Below are 23,348 nucleotides of genomic sequence, written 5' to 3'. Positions count from 1 at the left end.
CTGTTTGTATTTGTGTTTGTTTGATAAAAAAAATGTTTGCAATGCTGGCCCATTTGCTTGCGTGGTGGGGCGGGATTAATCCTTATATCCAGTTTATGATCCATGTGGTGGCATTTGTTATCGGTGGAAAATGTGTAAAGGGTCTTATGTTGTTATATGGGCTATTGAATGCTTATAATGCCTTTGTATTGCTGTGTGTGCTGGCAGGCCGGTACCTGTTTGCCGTTTGGGCTTTTGTTAAGGGTATCACCCCCTATATGGGTGAGCCAGGGGAAGAGATCCTCTCAGCTTTGGAGTGGATCAGCCCTCCCTGGAGCCTGCAGGCCAGTGTGATTGTGGCACTATGCCTTCTGAATATCTGCCTAATTTCAGTTTTGGCCATGCATCATTTCTTTAACAATAGCAGTGCCTGGAAATCTGCCCCGAGGTCAGATAATAATGAGTGGCAAGGGGTGTGGGAAAAGATGGGCAAAGGCCCAAGTCGGTGGGCACCCCCAATGCTTTGGAACTTCACTCCTGAGCAAATGCAAAGCACTGAGAAGCTGATGGAGTGCTTAGAAAGGGTATGTTAACAAGCTGGCAAAACCCAGGAGACACAAATCGCTGCAATGTGTTGGGGACTTGCCCATGCGTACTGTGTCCTCTTTAGTGCTACCCGCTGCCCTCCAGGGGAAGAAAAGGCCACACAAACAATATCTGAACAGGGGGCACAGGCAGAACCAGTCTCAGTCACCTCCACGAGCACAGACTGAGCCAGAGAGCCAGGCAGTGCCAGTGTCAGTCGCCCCGATACAGAAATTAAAATATATCAGAAAGTCAGTTCGCAGAGTGAGGGATGAGGATGAGCCAGGCCCATCAGGGGAACAGGAGGAAGGACCAGAGGTGATTGTCCGATCTCTGTCCCCAACTGAGCTGTGAGATATGCGAAGAGATTTCGGCCACCTGGGAGGCGAGCAGATTTGCACCTGGCTGATCCGATGTTGGGACAATGGAGCCAGTGCTTTTTGAGATGGAGGGGAGAGAGGCCAAGCAGCTGGGATCTTTGGCCAAGGATGCTGGCATTGATAGGGCAATAGGAAAACAGACTCAAACCCTCAGCCTTTGGAAGCGACTCCAGCTCAGTGTAAGGGAGAGGCACCCCTACAAGGATGATATCCTATGTCAGCTAGGCAAATGGACCAGCATTGGGAAAGGCATCCAGAACCTCCGGGAACTGGCTATGTTTGAGATGATCTATGGTGATCTGAATGATGAGCAGTCATCCATGGACCCAGATCAGGCCCCTTGCACACACCTGATGTGGTGAAAGTTCCAGAAGAGTGCACCAGAATCACACTCAAAACCATTGGCTATAGTGTCCTGGTGGACTGACACCCACACTCTAACAGTGGATGGAGTGGTTGGCAAGGTCCAGCAATATGTGGGAAATCTCCCTTCATCTCAACATTCCTGGGTCTCAGCTGGGGAGGAACTGTCTCAGAGGGTCCAAAAAATGGAAAGGGACATGTCCTACACTCCACCTGCATGGGCCGATGTCTCAGCCATTAGAAGTAAACGTTTCCCCACCCAAGAGAAAGGCAGCAGAAGGTACACACCACAAGGCACCCTGTGGTTTTTCTTCCGTAACCATGGAGAGAACATGTGGAGGTGGGATGGACAGCCCACTGCTGCTCTAGCTGCACGAGTAGAGCAGCCGAAAGGGAAGACCATCACAAAACGGGAGTCCTCCAAGAAGAGCGCAGCTCCAGTGTCCAGTCAGAAATCTACCAAGCAGAATAGAATGGTGAACATTATGTCTGACCCTCTTGAGGGGACCAGTAAACAATTCTTTCAAGAAGTGAGTGATGCTGAGCAGGATTAGAGGGGCCCTGCCTCCAGCCAGGTGGAGAAAAGGGACAATAGGATTTACTGGACAGTGTGGAACCAATGGCCTGGCACGTCAGACCCACAAGAGTATAAGGCTTTGGTGGACACTGGCGCACAGTGCACCCTGATGCCATCGAGCTACAGTGGGGTTGAATCCATCTGCATCTCCGGAATAACAGGGGGATCCCAAGAGCTGACCCTACTGGAAGCTGAAGTGAGCCTGACTGGGAAGGACTGGCATAAGCACACCATTGTGACTGGCCCAGATGCCCCGTGCATCCTGGGCATAGACTGTCTCAAGAGAGGGTACTTCAGAGACCCAAAAGGGTACCTGTGGGCTTTTGGTGTAGCTGCCCTGGAGGAGGTTGAACAGTTGTCCACCTTACTGGACCTCAAAGAGGATCCCTGAGTAGTGGGGCGGCTTAAGGTTGAGGAGCAGCGAGTGCCGATTGCTACCAGGACGGTGTACCGGCGGCAGTGTTGCACCAACCAAGATCCCCTGGTCCTCATCCATCAGCTGATCTGTTAAAGAAAAAGCCAGAAGGTAATCAGCAAAACTCACTCACCCTTCAACAGCCCTATATGGCCAGTGAGAAAGCGTAATGGCGAATGGAGGCTAACTGTGGACTACCATGGCCTGAATGAAGTTACTCCAGCAATGAGTGCTGCAGTGCCGGACAGGCTAGAGCACCAGTATGAACTGGAGTCGAAGGCAGCCAAGTTGCAAGCCGCGATTGACATTGCTAACGTGTTCTTCTCCATTCCGATAGCGCCAGAATGCAGGCCACTGTGTTCACTTGGAGAGCCATCCAGTACACCTGGAATCGATTGCCCCAGGGGTGGAACCACAGCTCCACCATTTGCAATGAACTGGTCCATACTGCAGTGGATAAAGGTGGGGCTCCAGAAAACCTGCAGTATATTGATGACGTCATTTTATGGTGGAACACAAGCGAGGATGTCTTTGAGAAAGGGAATAAAATCATTGAAATCCTCCTGAAGGATGGCTTTGCCATTAAGCAAAAGAAAGTTAAGGGGCCTGCAAGGGAAATTCAATTTCTACGAATAAAATGGCAAGATGGGCATCGCCACATCCCAGTGGAGGTGATAAACAAGATAACAGCCATGGCCCCACCAACCTGTAAAAAGGAGACTCGGTCTTTCCTGGGTGCTGTGGGGTTCTGAAGGATGCACATCCTGAACTACAGCCTGATTGTGAGCCCTCTCTAACATGTAACCCACAAGAAGTACGATTTTGGATAGGATTTGAGCAACAACAATCCTTTGAACAAATTAAGCGGGCAGTTGCCCAAGCAGTAGCCCTCGGGCCAGTCCAGAAAGGGCAGGAGGTTAAGAACATGCTCTACACCGCAGCCGGGAAGAATGGCCCTACCTGGAGCCTCTAGCAGAGACAACATGGCAAAACCCGAGGCCGACTGCTAGGCTTTTGGAGCCGGGGATACAAAGGTTCTGAAGCTAATTATACACAAACTGAGAAGGAGATACTGGCAGCGTACGAAGGAGTTTGGGCTGCCTCAGAAGTGGTCGGCACTGAAACACAGCTGCTCCTGGCACCCCAACTGCCGGTGCTGGGGTGGATGTTCAAAGGAAAGGCCTCCTCCATGCATCATGCAACCGATGCCACATGGAGTAAATGGGTTGCGTTGATAACACAACGGGCTCGAATAGGGAACCCCAGCCACCCAGGGATACAAGAGGTGATTATGAACTGGCCAGAGAGCAAAGATTCCGGGATGTCACCAGAACAGGAGGTGACACGTGCTAAGGAGGCCCCACCATATAACAAGCTGCCAGATGAGGAGAAGTGATATGCCCTGTTCACTGATGGGTCTTGTCTCATTGTGGGAAAACATCAATGATGGAAGGTTGCTGTATGGATTCCCACATGACGGGTCACTGAAGCTGCTGAGGGACAGGGTGAATCAAGCCAATTTGCAGAGGCGTAAGCCGTTCAGCTTGCCTTGGACATTGCTGAGCGGGAAAAGTGGCCAAGGCTCTACCGCTACACTGACTCGTGGGCAGTGGCGAATACCCTGTGGAAATTGCTGCAGAAATGGAAGCAGAACAACTGGCAATGTAAGGGTAAGACTCTCTGGGCTGCTGAAGTATGGCAGGATATTGCAGCCCGTGTGGAAAACCTCGTTGTGAAGGTGCGCCATGTGGATGCCCATGTACCAAAGGGTCGGGCCACTCATGAACATCGACACTACCTGCAGTCATACCAAGCTGCTAAGATTGGAGTAGCTCAGGTGGACTTGGAGTGGCAGCTCAAAGGTGAACTGTTCATAGCCTGGTGGGCCCACAAGACCTCATGCCACCAAGGTAGGGATGCAACATACAGGTGGGCTCGAGTTCAAGGGGTGGACCTTTCTATTGACACCATTGCAGAGATCATCCACGGATGTGAGACGTGCTGCAGTCAAATACAAGCCGGTGAAGCCCCAGCGAAATGGAGAGCGATGGCTGAAATATAGATATGGAGAGGCCTGGCAGATCAACTACATCACACTGCCACAGACCCGTCACAGAAAGCACCACGTGCTCACAATGGTGGAAGTAACCACTGGATGGCTGGAAGCTTACCCAGCACCCCACACCGTCCTGGGCCTTGAAACCCAAGTCCTGTGGCAACACGTTACCCAAGAGAGAATTGAGTCATGCAATGGGACCCACTTCTGAAACAACCTCATAAATGCCTGGGCAGAAGAACATGGCATCGAGTGGGTCTACCATATCCCCTACCACAAACCAGCCTCTGGGAAGATCAAGTGCTACAATGGACTGTTAAAAACCACATTGAAAGCATTGGGAGGTGGGACCTTCAAAGGCTGGGACACGCAAAGGCCACCTGGCTAGTCAACACAAGAGGATCTGCCAGTCGAGTTAGCCCAGCTCAGTCAAAACCTCCACGTGCTGTAGATGAGGATAAAGTCCCTGTTATACGCATGAGGAATATATTGGGAAAAATGATCTGGTTTAGTCCTGCGCCAGGCAAAGGTAAAGGCAAACCTCTGCACAGGACTGCTTTTGCTCAAGGATCTGGGTGCACCTGGTGGGTGATGCAGGACAATGGAGAGGTCCGATGCGTACCACAGGGGGACTTGATTCTGGGTGAGAACATGCCGTAAATTATGCTGTGCCTTTGTTAATTGTTGTTCTGTTATTGTTAACTGCTGAATGGCAGTTGGACTTGATGCAGATTGTATAGAAAAAAGGGGTGGATTATGTCCTGGTTCAGCTAGGATAGAGTCAATTTTTCCCCAGCAGAGAGAGAGGGGGAAGGGATCTCCAGCCCTGTTATTCATACCATGATGACGTCAGGTCCAGGGGCAGAGCCTTTTTACTTTCGCTTCTGTTTTGTGGGTTGCCATACATGTGGCGGGCTTGTTCCTTGACCCATTTTCAGTATTTCTTTGTATATCTTTTTCTTGTTCACTGTTATTGCTGTTTATTCTTGTTATCATTGCCACAGCTGCTATTCAGATTGTTTTATCACATTGTTGTATTAAATTTTCTTTTTATTTTAGCCGGAGTCTATGTTTAACTTCCAGCCCGACCGGCTGCGGGTGGGGGAAGGGCAACAGCAACGTGCTCTCCGATCCCGGCAGGGGTTAAACCTGCACACAACCCAAGAAAGGATCTTGCTCATCAAGCTTGTATATCTTTACTTTCAACTCACCATGAAGTGAAATTTCAAGTTTAGGAGCTAGGATAAGTATGATGATAGCAAAACTTCCTTATATTTAAATACAATGGTTGGAAATGTCTAATCCTTAGCTGAACTGAAAACACTTGCAGTTCAGTTGAAGAGCTTGACACATGGATTCATACACTGTGGAAACTAGGAGATCCCCAGTAAAGGTAGAAGAATCTAAAGTAGTTTTAACTCGTAGGGTTTATTTAAACTGAGTTATGTTTGGAAGCATGAAGGAATGAAAGAAGAATTTTGGGAAATTACTAATTACCTCATACAAGAAGGATACGGAATCAAAATGGCTTTGGACCCCTGGAGGTCACTTATTACAGCTTTCCCCACTCAAGCAGGGCCACCTAGAGCTGGTTGCGCAGGACCATGTCCAGATGCTTTTGAATATCTCCAGGGATAGACTCCACAAGCTCTCTGAGCAAACTGTGCAGTGTTTGCTCACCGCCACAATAAAAACATGTTTCCATGTTTCCTGATGATCAGAGGGAACATCCTGTGTTTCACTTTGTGCCCATTGACTCTTACCATTTCACTGGGCACTACTGAAAAAAGCCTGGTTCCATTTTCTTTACACCTTAACTTTAAAAGTTTATATACATTGGTGGATGATCTCCAGGCTGACTAGTTCTAGCTTGACATTGGGAAGTATTTATTTACAGAGAGAATGGTCAAAGACTGGAACAGGCTTCCTGGAGAGGTGGTCAATGCCCGAAGACTGTCAGTGTTTGAGAGGCATTTGGACAATATCCTTAATAAAACATTTTAACTTTTGATCAGCCCTGAAGTGGTCAGACAGGTGTACTAGATGATTGCTGTATGTCCCTTCCAATTGATCTATTCCATTCCATTCTGCACCTCTTCTGCAGGACAGAAAGTCATTGCTCCTGGTGTCAGAGAGAGGCCCCAGGCACTCCCTGCAGGGTGAGACTTGGAGGGCTGCATCCACCACCTGAATCTCCATCTGGTCAAAGCCTTTATTCTGGCAGGTACAGCTGCTCCAACACCTCCTGGGGGAACTGACCTGTCACTACCATACCTGACACTGTTTATGCTTCTTTGGATTCAGCTGGACCCTCTTCTTTGCACCCTGCTGTACAAAGTGCTTCTCCACTGGCTGCACTCTGGGACTGGCTCTTACACAGGCCTTTCCCAAGCATCAGATAAAACGGTGTTGCACCCTCTCTTATCGGTGAACAACTTCAACAAAGGCTCCAGGCACACTGACTCAGAGGCAGTTAATCACACTAATCAGAAGCTGCTAGAGCTTCCACAAGCTCACATCTCTGTGTCTTCACATACCTTGTCTTTACTTGTCAGCAGCAGCCACTCTCAAGTTTCTCAGAGGATTCCCAGGCATTTCTCAGAGATCCTTTTACCAAAATATCATAGAATCATAAAATCCTAGAATATCCTGAGTTGGAAGAGACCCACAAGGATCATCAAGTCCAACTCCTGACTCCACACAAGGCATCTAAAATTTAAACCATATATCTAAAAATATAAACTATACATCCAAATGTTTCTTGCACACCAACAGCCTTGGGGCCATGACCACTTGCCTGGGGATCTTGTTTCAGTGCTTGACCATCCTCTCAGTGAACAACTTTTTCCTAATATCCAATCTGAACTTCCTCTGTCACAGTTTTAAGCCATTCCCTTGCATCCTGTGACTGGACACCAGACAGAAGAGATCAGCACATTCTTCTCTGCTCCTCTCCATGGGGAAGTTGTAGTGATGAAGTCACAATGGAACAACCACTTCTTTCAAATGGTTAGCTGTAGTGTGATGCACCCCAGGATACATTGCCCCTTTTGGCAACCAGGGAACATCGTTGGCTCATACTGAGTTTACCTTTAATCAAAGCCCCCAGATACATTTCTACAGGGCAGAATTCCAGCTTCTTGTTCCCCAATCTGTATGTACATTCAGGATTATGTAATACCAGGTGTGGAATCTGGCATTTGTCCTTGTTAAATTTCATACAGTTGGTGACTGCCCAGTGCTCTAATCTATGAAGATCTCTCCATAAGGCCTCTCTACCTTTAGGGAATCAATAGGTCCTCCTAATTTAGTATTGTCAGCAAAGCTTCTTAGTGTGCAATCAACTCCTATGTCCAGGTTTGATAAAAACATTGAAGATCACTGGACCTAAAAGTGAACCCTAGGGAACACCACTACTGACTAGCTGACAGACAAATGTTATCCCATCTACTATAACTCTCTAAGCCCAACCTGTCAGTCAATACTTCACTCATATTGTGTATGTCTAGCTGTATGATCGACATTTTATCCAGAAGCTTTTCTAAAATACAAAAATCACAATTTCTTCCTTCACTTTGTCCACTAGGTGGGGAACCTTGTCATAAAAGGATAGTAAGTTAGCAAGACACTACCTTCCCTTCATGAACCCATGCTTGTTTGATCGATGACTGCATTGTTTTTCAATAACCCCCAGAATAACCTTCTCCATAATTTTACCAGGCACTGAAGTGTGGAGGACGGAGGAAGCAAGCAGCTGATTCAGTGTGAATGACAGAGCAAGCTTCAACTTTATTGAAAGAAATCACACCTTATATAAGCACTCTACAATAATCATGCATACTACTCACAAATCTATTGGATACATCTAAAAGGCTACATTATAATATCCCAGCCCCTTGTGGCATTTCAGGTATGTCACATCTTCCTTCTTCTGACTTGCTTACTTTCCCAAGGTTGTTTTTACCATCACACTCAAGGCCATTGTGTACCTCAGTTTCTCTCTTTGTTAACATAACAGTCCTTTGTTAGCATAACTGTACCCTGTTTTTTTTCCTTTGTTTACCTCAGATAGCTGTAATCAGCTCCTGCACAGACCCATGGCCTTGCTCTGCAAGCCATTCTCCAACACTGAAGGGAGACTAACAGGCCTGTAATTACCAGGGTCTTCTTTCTTACCTTTCTTGAAAATTGGAATAGCATTTTCTAAATTCCAGTCAACTGGGACCCCTCCAGATTCCCCAAACCGTTGATAAATAAAGGAGTGAAGTCTCACAATATCATCAGCCCACTCTTTCAGTACCCTGGGATGAATCCCATTGGGCCCCACAGACTTATTTGCATTCAGTTACAGCAGTAAATACTGTACAAGTTCAAAGGCAGCTGGGAGCTTATCACTTCCCCAGTAGCAGCCCTGCAACCCAGCGCTCTGGGAGGCCAAGGCCAAACATTAAAGTTAAAGACATAGGTGAAGACGCTTCTTTGATCCCTAAGTTCCCAAAGTAGAACCCAGAGTCTGCTGCGCAAACCGCTGTGTCTGTTGTCTGCCTCTGTTAGTTGAACTCTTAGAGTGCTGATACTACCAAAAACATTGTCCACTATTTGTCATGTCCACTTAGAGTCACATTTTAGATGCACCAGGAGCAGATCACACTCTGTGACTGAAACAAAGATGGCAAATTGGCTGCTGGTATCAGGCAATTGCAGACTGTACCACATTTCTACATCCATCCCAAAAGGATGTGCAGCCACAAATACAGCTGTAACTCTCCATTAGCTGCAGTGAGATACTGTAAAATAATTAAACAATTTACAGGTGCTGTACAGATGAAGGTCTACTGTTTGTATTCATGTTAACTGGGAGTTTTCAACTGCATCCTCTGTCAGTGATAGCGCTTCTGAGCTACACATTGTGTTCAGTGTTTGTACAGTGCTGCAAATCCAATTTGTCACTGTATATCTCTGACACTGTTCCAGACATCTAACACGTAAGAGACAAGTGCACAACAGGACAAAAAATTGAATGACATACCTATATTACAGAAAAACATATTTCTCTTCCTTTCTTGCTTTGTTCAGATTTGTAAAGTTTCAGATTTAAAAAGTATCAGATCCATGTGCTTCTGGAATGACCAACTTTAGGCACTTACCTCAGTGGCCCTTTTAAAAGCTTTGGAAATATGCTTTTAGGGATTTTTTTTTCTCAATATTCATGTGTTTATTGCATATTTCAATTGGTTCAGATTTTTACTTCAAAGTGAGCATACCAAAAGACACACCAGATCCCAAACTTGAGATCTTTGATTTATAAAACCATGAAAAATACAAACTGGGTACAAGGTACCTCTAACAATAGAAAAGAATCCTCAGACCTGCCAGTTAAATGAGACAAAGTGAGTACTTGGAAGTGATCTCCCATCATTCAGCCTTTCTGAATGGTCCCTTTCTTCAGTGCTTCTTTCCACTCTGGCAATTTTCGCTGGCTCCTGGGGTAAACAAATATCATTACAATTTCTCTAGATTAAAGGAAAAAAAAAAAAAAAAAAGCTTCTAACTGTGGCTTAGTTTTGGATCTTTTCTCTACCTCAGGCAGAAGTTTGTTTAGCCTGATGCTGCAACCTTGGTCTTTTCTTTTTTAAACTCTGTGTGTCAAAATATTCTTGAAACCATATTCAGTTATAATAGGGAAAGAAACAAGGCCTTCCTTCCCTTGTTCTCATGTCCTCTATGATCAGCCTGATCCTGAGTGCATCTTTAATGATATATAATTTATACACTTAATATAAAATTTTGTTTAATGTGGTATATGTTTGCTAATGCCACTTGAAACCATTATGCATGCAATGCAAAGTTGGACTGTTCTCAGACATGTACATAAACATCATAATATAGGGTAATGACCTTTAGTCTAATACAAAATGTTCTAGCTCTGACTCTAAACTAAAAATATTGATACAAAAGCAAGTTCATAAGACATATAAAACTTCTCTCTATGCCCTGGTGAGACTTTTGAACTTAATGTCATTAACTTTTCCTTGTAACTGCAAACAAAACATCCATCTAATATGTTTCTGTAGTGCATTTGGGCAAACTTGTCATGTTTTTATCTTCCATTCAAATGAAAGGATGGTTTACAAGAATAATAGAATTATAGGTCAGGATATAGGAAGGGTTTGAAGATTGCTTTTTTTGAGACATTTTATAATGTCTTTACAAGTTAGAGTGACAGTGATGTCTTCAGTTGAGATGCAATGAACTCCTACAATAAAGCTTGCTTTATCTAAGAGTAGCCAAGACATCATTTAAGCCTCTGCTGGCCTCTCCTGTGATAAATAAAACATAAGGAGGAACAATTAAAAATTAAAATAGTGGAGGCATCCTGTTGTTAATGTTCACTGTCATGCACAATAAACAAGACTGAATCCTTGTCTCCAAATGCTGTAATAATTACAGTTCTTGATCCCCCAAAATTCTACTTTTGCTTTTGTCTCCACATCTCTTCATAATATCTGTTTCATCTAGCCTCACTAAAATTATGGAAGAATACCTTCTGCAAAATTAATTTTCACTTGACTTTAATTGATGCTCAACTAGATTTAGTGCATCACATCCCATATAAGTCCTGTTCCAGGATGACAATTTCCCCTTTCTTCTTACTAGTTAGGAGGACAAATACTTAAAAGTAGTTTGACTTTTGAATAAAGAATAAAGCTCTGCCTGAGGAGTATTTTTTCAATAATATTTTTCTTAATTTATTTTGTTTCCAGAAGTTGCAGGGTAGTAAGGAAAATTTATGAACTGCCAGGAAAACCATGCATATATGAACTTGTTTTAATCTGGATGATGGTAATGTATTTGCTTATGTTATTACCTCTTGAATTTAAGGTGAAGGCTTAACACTTGCTCAGGAAAAAGTTTCACATTTTCATGTCTTTACAAGCCTTCTGTTCAATGGGCAACTGTGAAGTCTTCAACTTTCATGGGTTAGTATTCAAATAAGTGGGTTTGAGTGTAACCTCTGTGTTAATGTTTGATGCCCCTTAAAAGAAGAGTTTGTGATCTTCTCTGTACCAAGCACCACGAGTGCTATAAAGCTAAAGGTATGAACAACTTTACAAAGTCAGATTTAAATAAAAAACCCACGAAATCTCTTATTTCAGAGTTCTTGCTTTTACATAGAAGCACATTATATGGAAGGTAAAACATAGGGAAAAGGAGGTCTGAGTACATCTCCTTACAATAAGATGTAGGACATAAAGTTAAATCCACAAGATTACACAGAGTGCTTTGCTTCTCCATTCTACTCTATGCCATAACCTGTTCTGAACCACTAATATTCAGCGCAAATTCAACCACCAGAACAAGGATGCAGAGGGGAAACCAAGATCACCTTCTAAGCCCTGACAGATTTTATCTGGTGAAATATGCACTAGATGACCATTTGGTTTCTCACTTATACCAAGGAATTAAAACTAAAGCTGATTGAGATTCTGTGTCTGAGAACAATGACACTTATCTCATTGCTCCAAATTTGGTGATCATTAAAATACAAGGAGAAATGTAACAAGCAATCTCTAAAAAATATCATAATATGTTTAAACTCAAATACTGAGGGTGTTCTAAACCTTGTCAGTATGAAAGTAATAAAAACACAGTGTATAAAGAATTATCACAACTTCAAATTAACTGTATAAGAATATTAAACAGCTCAATTCCTTTCTTTTCTTTCCATAACTGAGTTTATCTTCATTCATGTATTAGCCACAGAACAAGACTGTTAGACTTCAAAGGCAAATGTAAGACTTTTAAGTTTCATCATTAATGTTATTTTATAGTTGTAAATTTCCCTCTACACCCCTCACTGTCATGGTCCACTTGGTGGACTTGTGATGGTTCATTTGCTACAATCTCAGAAGTGCAAAATTAAGGTGACCAACACCAAAAGGGATAGCAGTCATCAAACAATAAAACTTTACTGTGTTGCCTGTGAAGCAGCACATGATAGTTAGAGATGGGTGAAAGAAAGGAGAAAAGTAAAGTACAGTTTATAGAGAGGAGGGAGTGAGGTTACAGATACCACGCTGATCTTAAGATATCCTAATGGTCCCGGGTCCAGCTGATATTATGTTGTTGATAGTCATGATCCTTAGTGGGGAAGCTTCCAATTTTCGTTGTCCAGAAGTCATCTTTTATGCTCAGTAGCACACCTTGCTCCACCTCTGCCACAGGGGTCTCCACCCTTCTCAGAATTCAATTATCATATCTCTGCCCTTCTCGAGCAAGGCCATCATGCATGTGCAGGGGGAGTATCCAAAGCGTGGTCAGTCTTGGAGGCAGGTAGCCTTCAACCAGGAGGGGTGTTTTGGTATTATAATGAGGCAAAGTTCATCTGAAGTTCATGATGTCATGGCAACAGTTGCAATCAATCTTTTTTGACAGTGGCTATGCGATTATCTCTAACAGCTCTGGCTGGGCCCAGGTACCGAACAATAGCAGAGCACTCTTTGTACTGCATGGCTCAGGCAACAAAGAACAACCCAGCACTCCCTGCACCACACAGGTCAGTGCTCAGGAGAACAGCACAGCACTCGCTGTGCCACACAGTTATGCATTCAGGAGCCTTGGCACCACATTACACTCTTGGGATTGGCAACTCTGTTCCAAACAGGCCACTGTCTGGTACCTCACTGTCCATGTCCCTGATGACAATGTTGAGACAATGATGATCTTCTGACTCTTACACTCATTAGATAAACAAGTTTTTCACATACAATAAACAGGAATTCATAAAATTTCTGGTATGGGGTGGAGTTTTTTTATTATCTGAGAAATTACAAATCTTGCAAAAGAAACAAAAATACAGAACTTAAAACAGGTAGCCATATCCTAGGGCCATTTAAAATACTTTAGACTTCTTATTTTATTAGTTGCTTGTAGTCACTTTTTTTTTTTTGCTTGCATTTTTTTGTTTGTTTTTGATTTCAAATAAACTGGTAATCATAACTGTACTGTATTTTTACTGTCAAGTTGTCTATTGCTGAATGGATATCTGTATTAAAACATGTTCCACTCAGGCAAATTCATCAGATTTTGCATAAGTTAGACCTCTGAGGCAGTAGTGTCAGTATGGAAATGTATATGCTGAGGAATTAATAATAATTAACAAACTATAATAAAACAGTGGAAAAATATAATCATTTGAACATTTAAGTTCTAGAAAAAAACAATGCTGTAGAACTAGTGGTGTCTCCTTTTAATGAGATTATAAATATAACAATCTAAGTTATTCTAGATATGTACATGGTGCATAGCTTTCTTTTGTTCTCTAACAGATAAGAACAAATTTTTAAATGTCGTGCTGTTAAACTCCAGGCCTGCTTTGCTCATCTTTCACTCCAATATTAAAATGTGTCAATATGATAATGATGTCAATATGATGTTCAGGGATAGCAGACACTTGTATCTAAACAATACTAGCTAAAAATGCTACAAATCTCTGCCATAAAACATGTTAAATTTATACCCAACATGCCCATAATATGAATGATTGCTTGCACTCCAGTTTTAGTTTTTGTCCAAGCAATGAATATTTTTGCCTTCACAGGAAGATTTTGCTGACCTAAAGTCCTGTTTTCAACAGTTACATTAACTAATGATAGGCTGCAGTTAGAGTCCTGTTATTTTATGTATTATTTCAGCTTGCTACTTTTAAAGATATAGCCTGCCCATACACATATATCCTACCCCTTGGTCAAGTGTTGTCACATAGGCAGGATATTGCTCACATCATCTGAGATGTGTAGGGCACACTACTGTCATGTAAGGTATCCTCAGATGCAGAGGAATCCTTACCCTAGAAGAGGACAAGACACTTCCGCTGGCCAAAGCGAGTGGTGCTGTCCCTGGTGGCTCCTGCTGAAAGCAGGATTTACTGTGCCCCCAATATATTGCTAAATTCCTGAACAATTATTTACTGCATCTTTTGAACAACAGTTGGCAGGTGGACTCGTTGAGCCTTATATAACCTTCCAGTTGCCTAATGTTAACCCTTTTGGCACCTCTTTCCTCTCTCTAAGACCCTGCTAAAAAAATAAGTGGATGGGTATCAACCACTAGCTTTGTTTTCTGGCAGACCCTTTTGCTTACCCCATGTCCTAGTCCTGATAAGAAGTTGTGGATGTGCAGCATGCAGTCACCTTTGTTGTGGACACCAGGGCCCAAATTTCAATATCGGATCTGTAGACATGTCTTCAGGCTGTCCTAGAACTGATTTTGTATTGCAGGAAATGGTGATGTCCCTGATGAGCCCAGAGCTCTACATTGTGTTGTAAATCATTTTCCCAGTCATGGTCAAGCCACTCCCCAGCACAAGCTGGAGGACACTGGATAAAAGCAGATACCAACACTGAATTATAATCACAGGAGAGCTGAGCACGCACACGACCAATGTGATCAAGCAATGCCCATTTATTACAACTAAGAAAGCCCTTTTATAATGTTCTCCTGCACATGTGAGTAACATGCAGTACAAGTCCTCAAGACTGGACAGTTACCTTCACCCACACTTTAAAACTTCTTATGATTGGATAAAAAGTGCCACATAAGCCTTACAGGCTTCCTGCCTTGTGTAATTTACTCTTCCGTCCCAACCCCTTCCGGGGGTTTTCTCGTCGAGTTTCTCCCCCCTCATTCAGGGTCACATCCTTTTCAATCTTGTTCTCACGCAGGATTGCTCACATGTCCATTCTCTCACAGAAAGTCCTCTTGAATCCCAACATGTAATCTCTTTCACAGCTTCTCTTATAGTAATTCATTGTATTCACCTCCTGGATGCCTGCATAGCTGATACTTGATAGAGGTGATTCTATATTACTGCTCTGTTCCTTCCATGCATCATATGTCCTTCCTGAGGAGCTGCAAGTCATATGGTAAAAAATAAACTAATGTGATCAAGAACCCAGGGCCAGCATTGACCAGTTCCTCAGCAATCACCACCTTAAACTACTGATTCATATTGAACCTCCTTGACATGTGTGTACCCATCTCGTGATGCACTAGCTTTCAACCTGAGAATCAAGGTGTTAATCAGTGCCTAATTTGAGAGCATATGGTTTGACTATGTAACATATATACACTACAGGTGTGAGAACACCAACCTCAACTAGCTTATCATATAGCTAACAAAATAATACCTTAGCCTGTAACTCCACATGAAATGACTTGTGAGAATCAAGAGGTGGAATAACACCCTACCCCTTGGCTAGTGTTAGGTAGTGGTTTTTTTCAGGTTTGCTATTGGTAATCGGGCGATTCATTATACATGTGCATTATTGCTCATCTTCTTTACTGCTTCAATAAAGCTTTGCTTATAATATGTTGCCAGAGTCCATTACTCTTTGGACCACAAATGCATGGGTTTGCCTAAGGTAACTAGTGAAGGGCAGCCCAGTACAAAGTCCTGTTGCTTTACATGTTATTTCAACTAGCCATTTTTAATGCTATAGTCTGCCAATAAATAAGATGTTGAACACAGTGTATCATCTGTAGCAATTTCTTTGATTAACATTTTGTCCCCTGCTTGTATTTTTTCAAAATTCTCTTTAAGCGCTTCAAAAATCCTACTAAAAAGAAGACACATTAAAGGATATAGTCAGAGAGATGAACTGGGTTTTTTTCCATTTAGGAAGATGTTTCCTCTGAATTCCTATTGACAGCTTTTTTCCCCCCACTAGAACAGATAACACATCTAAAATACATCCCAGAAGTGGCTTGGTATTATACAGATTTTTCAATGGATAAATAGATTAATAGTATCATTTATGATTTAAACTATAAATAAAATTATAGTTATGTTTGAAGAAATGAAAGAATTGGAGTAGTAATTCAGCTGATATAAAACTCCACTGACAATATTTTTTTTTACTAGTTAAAAAACTATTTTGAAATATTTAAATATCACTGTGATATCATCAGCTTTCTTACTGCACCTTTAAAAAGGAGTTTTAACTAATAGACTATAACAAATGGAAAAAAATGAAACTGACTTCTTATAAAGAATCTATTTATACCTCCATGTAAATAAATGCCTGTGGAAACTCTCAACAGAAGCCAATGTTTTATTTTGGAATTCTTAACTCCTTCTCTAGCTGGTAAATGGATTCCTCAGCCATTCCAGCCTAAGACTCAAATTCTTCCATACATTGCAATGTACTTGATTTCTAAATTATAACTTGGAGGTTAATTGCTCACTGATCACACATTCTGTAGTCCACACAATTTAAAAGGAATAAAACTGAAAACTAAGTCAAAATGTCTTTCAGCTCATCATCGGCTTTGACAATTAGGCCTAGCATAAAGGACACAGCCAGCATAAAGATGAACCAATAACCAAATTGTATTTGATATAAAAGGATCAGTACATGGGTAAGCACTGGGGGTACAAACAAGTCAGATGATACATAATTAACATCAATCCCACTGACTCCAGCAACAACACTACACAACCAACAGTGGGTGGAATAAATGGTGAAATGCAGTCTCACATAGAAAGGACAGGAGACAACTGAGTCAACAAGCCAAATACATAAGACCAAGGAAACTACATACTGAATCTCTACACAGACCTGACTAGAACCCAGTGGGCCTTCACCAACAGGAAACTCTGTAAAGTGCACGCACCTCACAGACAGACACTCCCCCTTCCCGCAAGTGGTCCCAGCTTTTATCCCTAAGTGGGACACCTGATCCTTGTTTACTTAATGCAGACACCTGGGGCTCATTTACCCAATGGCTCTCCCTGCAAGGCTGGCCCCACCCTGGAGGGAAGCTTAAAGTAAACTCACTCCCCCTTTGTGAAGGGCTGTGGGATTCACCCATATGTCAACCTTAATTTGGAGTTTGGGGTTGAAACCATAGCATTTTATCATCTTGACAACACCTTAAGCTGTGTTATACTTCTTGCATTACTAGCTTGGCTAATATCTCCAATTTTCTTCTTCCAAAAGTAACAATTGTCTCTCAAACAAATTCATCTTCAGCCTCTCTAATATAATTAATTTCCCTAATCTTCACTACCAGTATATTTTCAATGTTCTTATGTGCCCCCAAGAAGGGGTCAGATGGTTTATATTCAAGAAGTTACTATGACCTAACTTTTAACATGGATTAATGAATCACTGTTAACAAAACCTTTTTTTTTTTTTTGTAGTACTAGTGCTCTTTAAAAGAAACAAACAACAACAACAACAAAAAAAAAAACTACAAACCCCACCCCCACATTTCTTCTATTTACAAAGGATGTCTACAGTTCCCCTACTTCTCTCCAAGAGGTTCTACTATTCAGATATGTGATTTGCTTGGGGACAGTTAAAAGGATGGATTATATAAAGGTGGAAGAACTGAGAGAACCATATTTTGGTTTGGAGCTAGAAAACAGAGAAGGAATGTTTCTTTATTTCTGATGAATGATCCTGTTTGTGTTCAGCTGGAAATTCTGACATCACAAAAAATGTAATGTCAATGGAATAATCAGTTACTGGGAAAATTAAAAATTCAGAGTCTCTGAAGTAAGCACATAATCCTGGTTACAGTCAAGTCTCCTGAGGAGCAGAAGAAAGGGATAAGTGTAGAAAGAAAGCAGAGAAGAGATGGCATAGAGCAAATTAGGGGTATAAAACTCCTGTTTGAGGCAGAAACAAGAGTGGTGAGAAATGAGGGATAATACAGGCCATGGTGAGACTTTGGTGGCCAGTGATCCAGAGGAGCTGATTCTATGTTTTAGAGAGGTCTATGCAACCTGAGCACCTGATGCATTTAGAAAGATTCAGTGGTTTTGAAAAGTAGAGGAAAGAGTCCCTTCTCTGAAATGTCATGGAGCATTTCCACAAAAATTGAAGGCTGATCCATGATCAGCATAGTACTCACCTGTTAAAAAAAAAAAACAAACCAAACCAACCAACCAACAACAACAAAAAAAAACCAACAAACAAAACAAACAAAAAAAAAAAAACACAACACCAAACCTCAGAAATATCCTTTTTATATGTTAATCCACCTTAAAGCAGGTCCCTATTCTATCCTGGTAGCTGTCATAAAAATCAGCAATGACTTTTTCAAACGATCTTCCCAATTAGCTAGAAAAGGGCAACTGAACTCTTTGCTGAACTCCACTGAGCAGATATTGCTGTAGTAACATTCAGTTTGTATTTTGCATGCCCTTACTGTATGCTTGTTAAAACCAAAACAAAACTCAATAAACAAAAACAAAAACCCAAAGACATTTGCTATTAAGGAATTCAAGATATGGTGACATGTATTCCAGTATATAATGAGAATTTCTCCTGGCATAGTAATAGTAGAACAGTTAGTTAATCTTCCAACAATGTAAGACAAAATTTGACCAACTCTAAAAGTCAAAGTTTATTTTTTCTTGGAAGCCTTGTCAAAAGAAATAATGACAGTTACACATAGAAAGAAGAAATCTTGGTTGATTTAGATACCATTAGCATTTACCTACATTTGAGAAATCAGCAGAGTTTCTCAAGAGGCTGTCTGTATTTTCTTTACTGGGATTAATAGAATCCGCTTTTCTTTTGGTTTTAATACATCCAATAGTTCTCAGAAAATTCTCATGTCTCTACCAAACGCTGTTTTAAGTTGCACATTCACCTCTGTTTTTCTTCAAAACATGACCATTTGGATTTTTTTCTTACAGATATGGTCCCTCTATCACAAAATGTGCTGCATGTGGTGCAGCACATATCTAACCCTTCTAGTACATTCCTGTGAATGACCAATGTGTCTTAATTTCTTTAGGAGTCTGCTGTAGAGGGTAATAACCAGTGTAAATTTTTTCAGAAGAGTGAGCCACATGGATAAATATGTCCTAAAATTGAGGAGGATGTTCTTTTTACATTTAAATCAGTAGAAGGTTTATTGATCCTTATTGAAGCCTGTATTTAAAAATGATTTAAACTGGAAGCATTCTTGAGTGAAATTGTATTGCTATCAGCTGTAATCTACCTGCATCTTATCAAATATTTTTGTATTAGAATGCTTTATGTAATGTTAGAATAAGAGGTGATTAATCATTGATTTCTTATGATCTATTTCTTTATAGGTGTAAAGACATATCATTCAATTTATTTGCATGGGAATAAATAACAACGTAATATGGAACTTGTTTGGTGGATTATGTTCCATGTTAAAATAGTTTAATATGCATCATAAAATGCATTCCATTGAAATAATTATCACTATGTATGCTTATACAGTGTTGAATGAGATTTAAGCTGGCCATGTCACAAAATATAGAAGTAAAAGTACTTCAGTGGCTTCTAGAGTAAATTTAAGAAAAATATGAGAATGTTACAAGGTCTTAAGGGAAGATCAGGAAACATACTGATTGGAAATCAGAATGTATTAAGAAGAGAGTTTGCATTTCACTGCTACATCGTCTGCTACATAATCCGTATGACATGGTCTGTTGCACATTTTCCATTTGAAAATCTATGCTTTATTTCTGTTTTCTTATTTACTTTTTTCTTTCTTTACATATGGTTGGTCACTAACTTCAGTTTTAAAGCAGTCTCTTTTCCTGTCTTTTAATAAATTATTTCTTGCTCTTCTTCTTCAAAATCCTTTTTTTTCCCCATGAAGGAAATAAAAATGAATTTTTAAGGAACAGTCATTTACTTTTTCTTCAGTCAAAAATTTCATAACGTATTACTTACTTTCATATGCTATTTATTATTTTTAACAAATTTACTTGTTTTACTTGTTTACTAAATTTTTAACAAATTTACTTGCTTACCTTAAATCATTTCTCATTAAGTTGCATGTCTAGCTGTTCAAGTTATGTCTACAATGAGTTATAAATAAGAAAGTACTGTCAGAGGAAGGTACTTGCTCCACATAACAGACAATCTTGCTAATAGCGTGTGAAGATGAAAAAGGTTTGCATAAATATTCATTGGAGTCATGCACGTTGTGAGGGTCCAGAATTTTGTAGCCTTTCATTGGAATGGGAGATGTAAGTATATGCCCACGTCCTGTTTCCTTGGTTATAGATAGAAACCAAGTCTGCAGACCATGTTGACGAGCCTTTTTTACATCTCCAGCAAACACCATTTCACCTGTTTGCTTACTAGTTGTCCCATTACAGAGATGTAATAAATCTATGCAGAAGTGGGAAGAAATTGTATTTTCATAAATATTATGTGTCAGATTTACCTTATTTAGTCTACTGAACATTTTTCTTCCAGAACTAAATTAATAAATTAAGAAAATTATTTGTAACACATGAATTTAAATTTACTTGGTATGAGTAAAGAAGAATGACTAATTATTCAAAGGCTGTATCTCTGTGTATATGCAGGGGCATAACATATGGGAAATCTTATTGTTAATGGAATTTGAGTCAAAAAGTGGATGATGAAGAGGTAACTATTATCCTGTTACAAGAAATACTATTGAACAAATTAAGAGATGGGAAAATTGTTCTGTTGCAAGGCTTGCAGGTTTTACAGGACAAGGCAATTCAAAGTATTTCTAAAAACTGAGTTAGATGAGTGGTGTGCCTTTGTGACATTCAGTTTCACTTTCTTAGCAGGTATCTTAGCAGGTACCTCCAAACATAAGAAATATTTATTGGATGCTTCTCAAGGAAATAGGTCTCCAAGAAAGTATCCAAGGCTCTTCGGACCTGCTGAAAGCTTCATAGCAAGACATGGATGAAGTAAAACAAAGAATTATATGACAAAGCACTTTAACATATAACATTTTATCTTCTGTATAGTAGAAGGTGGAGAGGCAAGCATGACAGTGTTTTTCTAGAAAAGCTGTGAAAAAGTGAGATATAAAGCATGTTTTTCACATCTATGAAAGTATTTTCTCCTTGCAATGTTTCAACCACTTTTTGTTGTTGTTGTTGTTGTTTGTTTGTTTGCCATAGTTTTTCCTTCTTTTCAATTAAGGAGAACAATTTATCTTTTCTCCAGGCTGAAGATGACTAGCTTTCTGATTTTAAAATTTAATTATCCAATTATTTTATCATTTTTCTATTTATCTCCTTTTTCTCTGAGAACAAGTATATTGCTGTATAACTACTTCCCAACTAATGCTGAAGAGAATGACATTACTGTTGTGGTAAGGCATTAGCTGTCTTTTTGCATCTGCTAAGCCACAGGAATGCGGTGTTCAGATAACAGCTAACCCTTGCAGGAGGTTAACCTCCGCGGGAAAGAAAGCACAAACACCACTATGGTGGATGCTATCTGTTCGATTTATTAACTGCGCAATTGCTTTATATACCCCTTGCTGTACATCGCGAGATCTTTAGTTCCCTGTACTTTCCGTGCATCACGAGATCTTTTCATGTGCCTCCTGTTTTTCCCGTACATCACGAGATCTTCCGAGCGCCTCCCCCTACACTTCCCCCTAGCCATGCTATATCGACCATGCGTCAGAAGTTGTATAAGACCGATGCCTTCTGGATCTTCCCTTTTTTTGTTTTGCGGCAGCACCCGCAAGACCCGTCTGAGAGCTGTCTCAATCAAGGGTTAGTCAAACTTCAAAAACAAAGCACACTTAGAATAGTTCCACAGAAGGCTAAAACAATACAGCAGTTATGATTACTAATGAGAAGATAAGCTAATTTCACTACTTATAATTAAGGGATGTGACTAATTACTACAAAAATAAACAATGAGGAAAATATGAAGTAGCACACTTAATTAACAGAAATACTAACGTTCAGATCCGCAATTGCTAGGGAACCCTGGATGCAGTGAGAATTTAGAGTGCCCTTCCTCACAAACCGGAAATCCTACACGATGCGTCCATCTGTAGGTAAGACATCCAACGTCGCTGCAAGCAGGTCCAGCCTCTAAATCAACAGGCCAAAATAACTGGCACTTTTCTTTGAGCGGAAACATCTGATTTCATCCTCCTGTTGGGTTCCACCCAGAGTCTGGCCAGTACTCCAGGGGGAAAACCAAGGGAGTTTCTAAATAAGGTTAAACACTTAAGATCTTATTTCATAACATTCCTAAACAAAGCAAGTTCAATACATGCATTCTTACAGCATTTCATCCTTATTAATAATTACATATCATCTAAACTACATCTTCCACTATTGACTAATAAATCTAAATATTTCATTAAGGCAACTGTAGTGTGGTTCATTCTGTCACAGTAGCAAACATTACCCAGACATTCTGCTTAAAAAGATCAGTTGAAGAGATTGCGAACACTTGGTACAGATGCATCCACAGCACCCACAGCTGGATCCTGAGTGCTGACTGCCTCTCATACCTCAGGTGTGGTTGCACACACCTTGTCAGTAATCACCAGGGACTGTGACCTGTGAACACAGAAGCGTAAACTCTTCTCCAGATTATTAAAGAAAATGGTTCTATTTGCACCACACCTTTCCACCATCCATTAATTTAACCTTACCAAATGTTTGTGTTGTTGCCACCAAAATTAATATTTTGGGCAATGGTGTTGACCTGTGATAAACAAAAGAGTTCTATTCCCATCTCATTTGCTATAGTTACCCATATGTTAGGTCTGGGCGAGATAATTTGTCTCACAAAGGATCTATGTAGCCAAAGGCCACAGAAAATCTACAAAACTTTTAAGAAGAAGTGGTTATTTCAGGTTTTATACATCGTGCAGGTGTCCATTTAATTAAACCATCCTTTTCCACTGCTGCATACCCACGCCCAAACACTCTCAGCAACCGGCCCGATTCCCATGTCATCGCTCCCAGTTCCTTGATCTGAACCAAGGGATAATTTCTTGTCATCTGGGTTGGCATAAAGTGTTTCCACAGCGGAGGTGTGGACTCGTCGCCTCTAACAAAGTGATTATGAGCATAAAGGGCACGGGACAAAAGAGTCTGCTGTCGGTCTATGGGTATTGTCCCCTTATGACCTTCCCCCTCCCCAAGCTGTTGTAGTTTCGCTTTTAGGGTGCGATGCGCACGTTGCATTA

The 23,348-nt window shown here is 41.0% G+C and overlaps 1 long non-coding RNA gene across 1 annotated transcript; it reads left to right on the top strand.

The window, feature by feature from the left end:
* Positions 1–8,258: 8,258 nt before the first annotated feature.
* LOC113483180 lies at positions 8,259–23,345 on the top strand. Its single transcript, XR_003398971.1, has 3 exons — positions 8,259–8,269; positions 9,348–9,351; positions 23,236–23,345. It is a non-coding gene; the product is annotated as an uncharacterized LOC113483180 (long non-coding RNA).
* The last annotated feature ends 3 nt before the right edge of the window (positions 23,346–23,348 follow it).

Source organism: Athene cunicularia (genome assembly GCF_003259725.1).
Source record: "Athene cunicularia isolate RWA chromosome 8 unlocalized genomic scaffold, athCun1 chr8_part1, whole genome shotgun sequence".
Lineage (NCBI taxonomy): Eukaryota > Metazoa > Chordata > Aves > Strigiformes > Strigidae > Athene > Athene cunicularia.
This window is presented reverse-complemented; position numbering and strand designations above follow the sequence as displayed.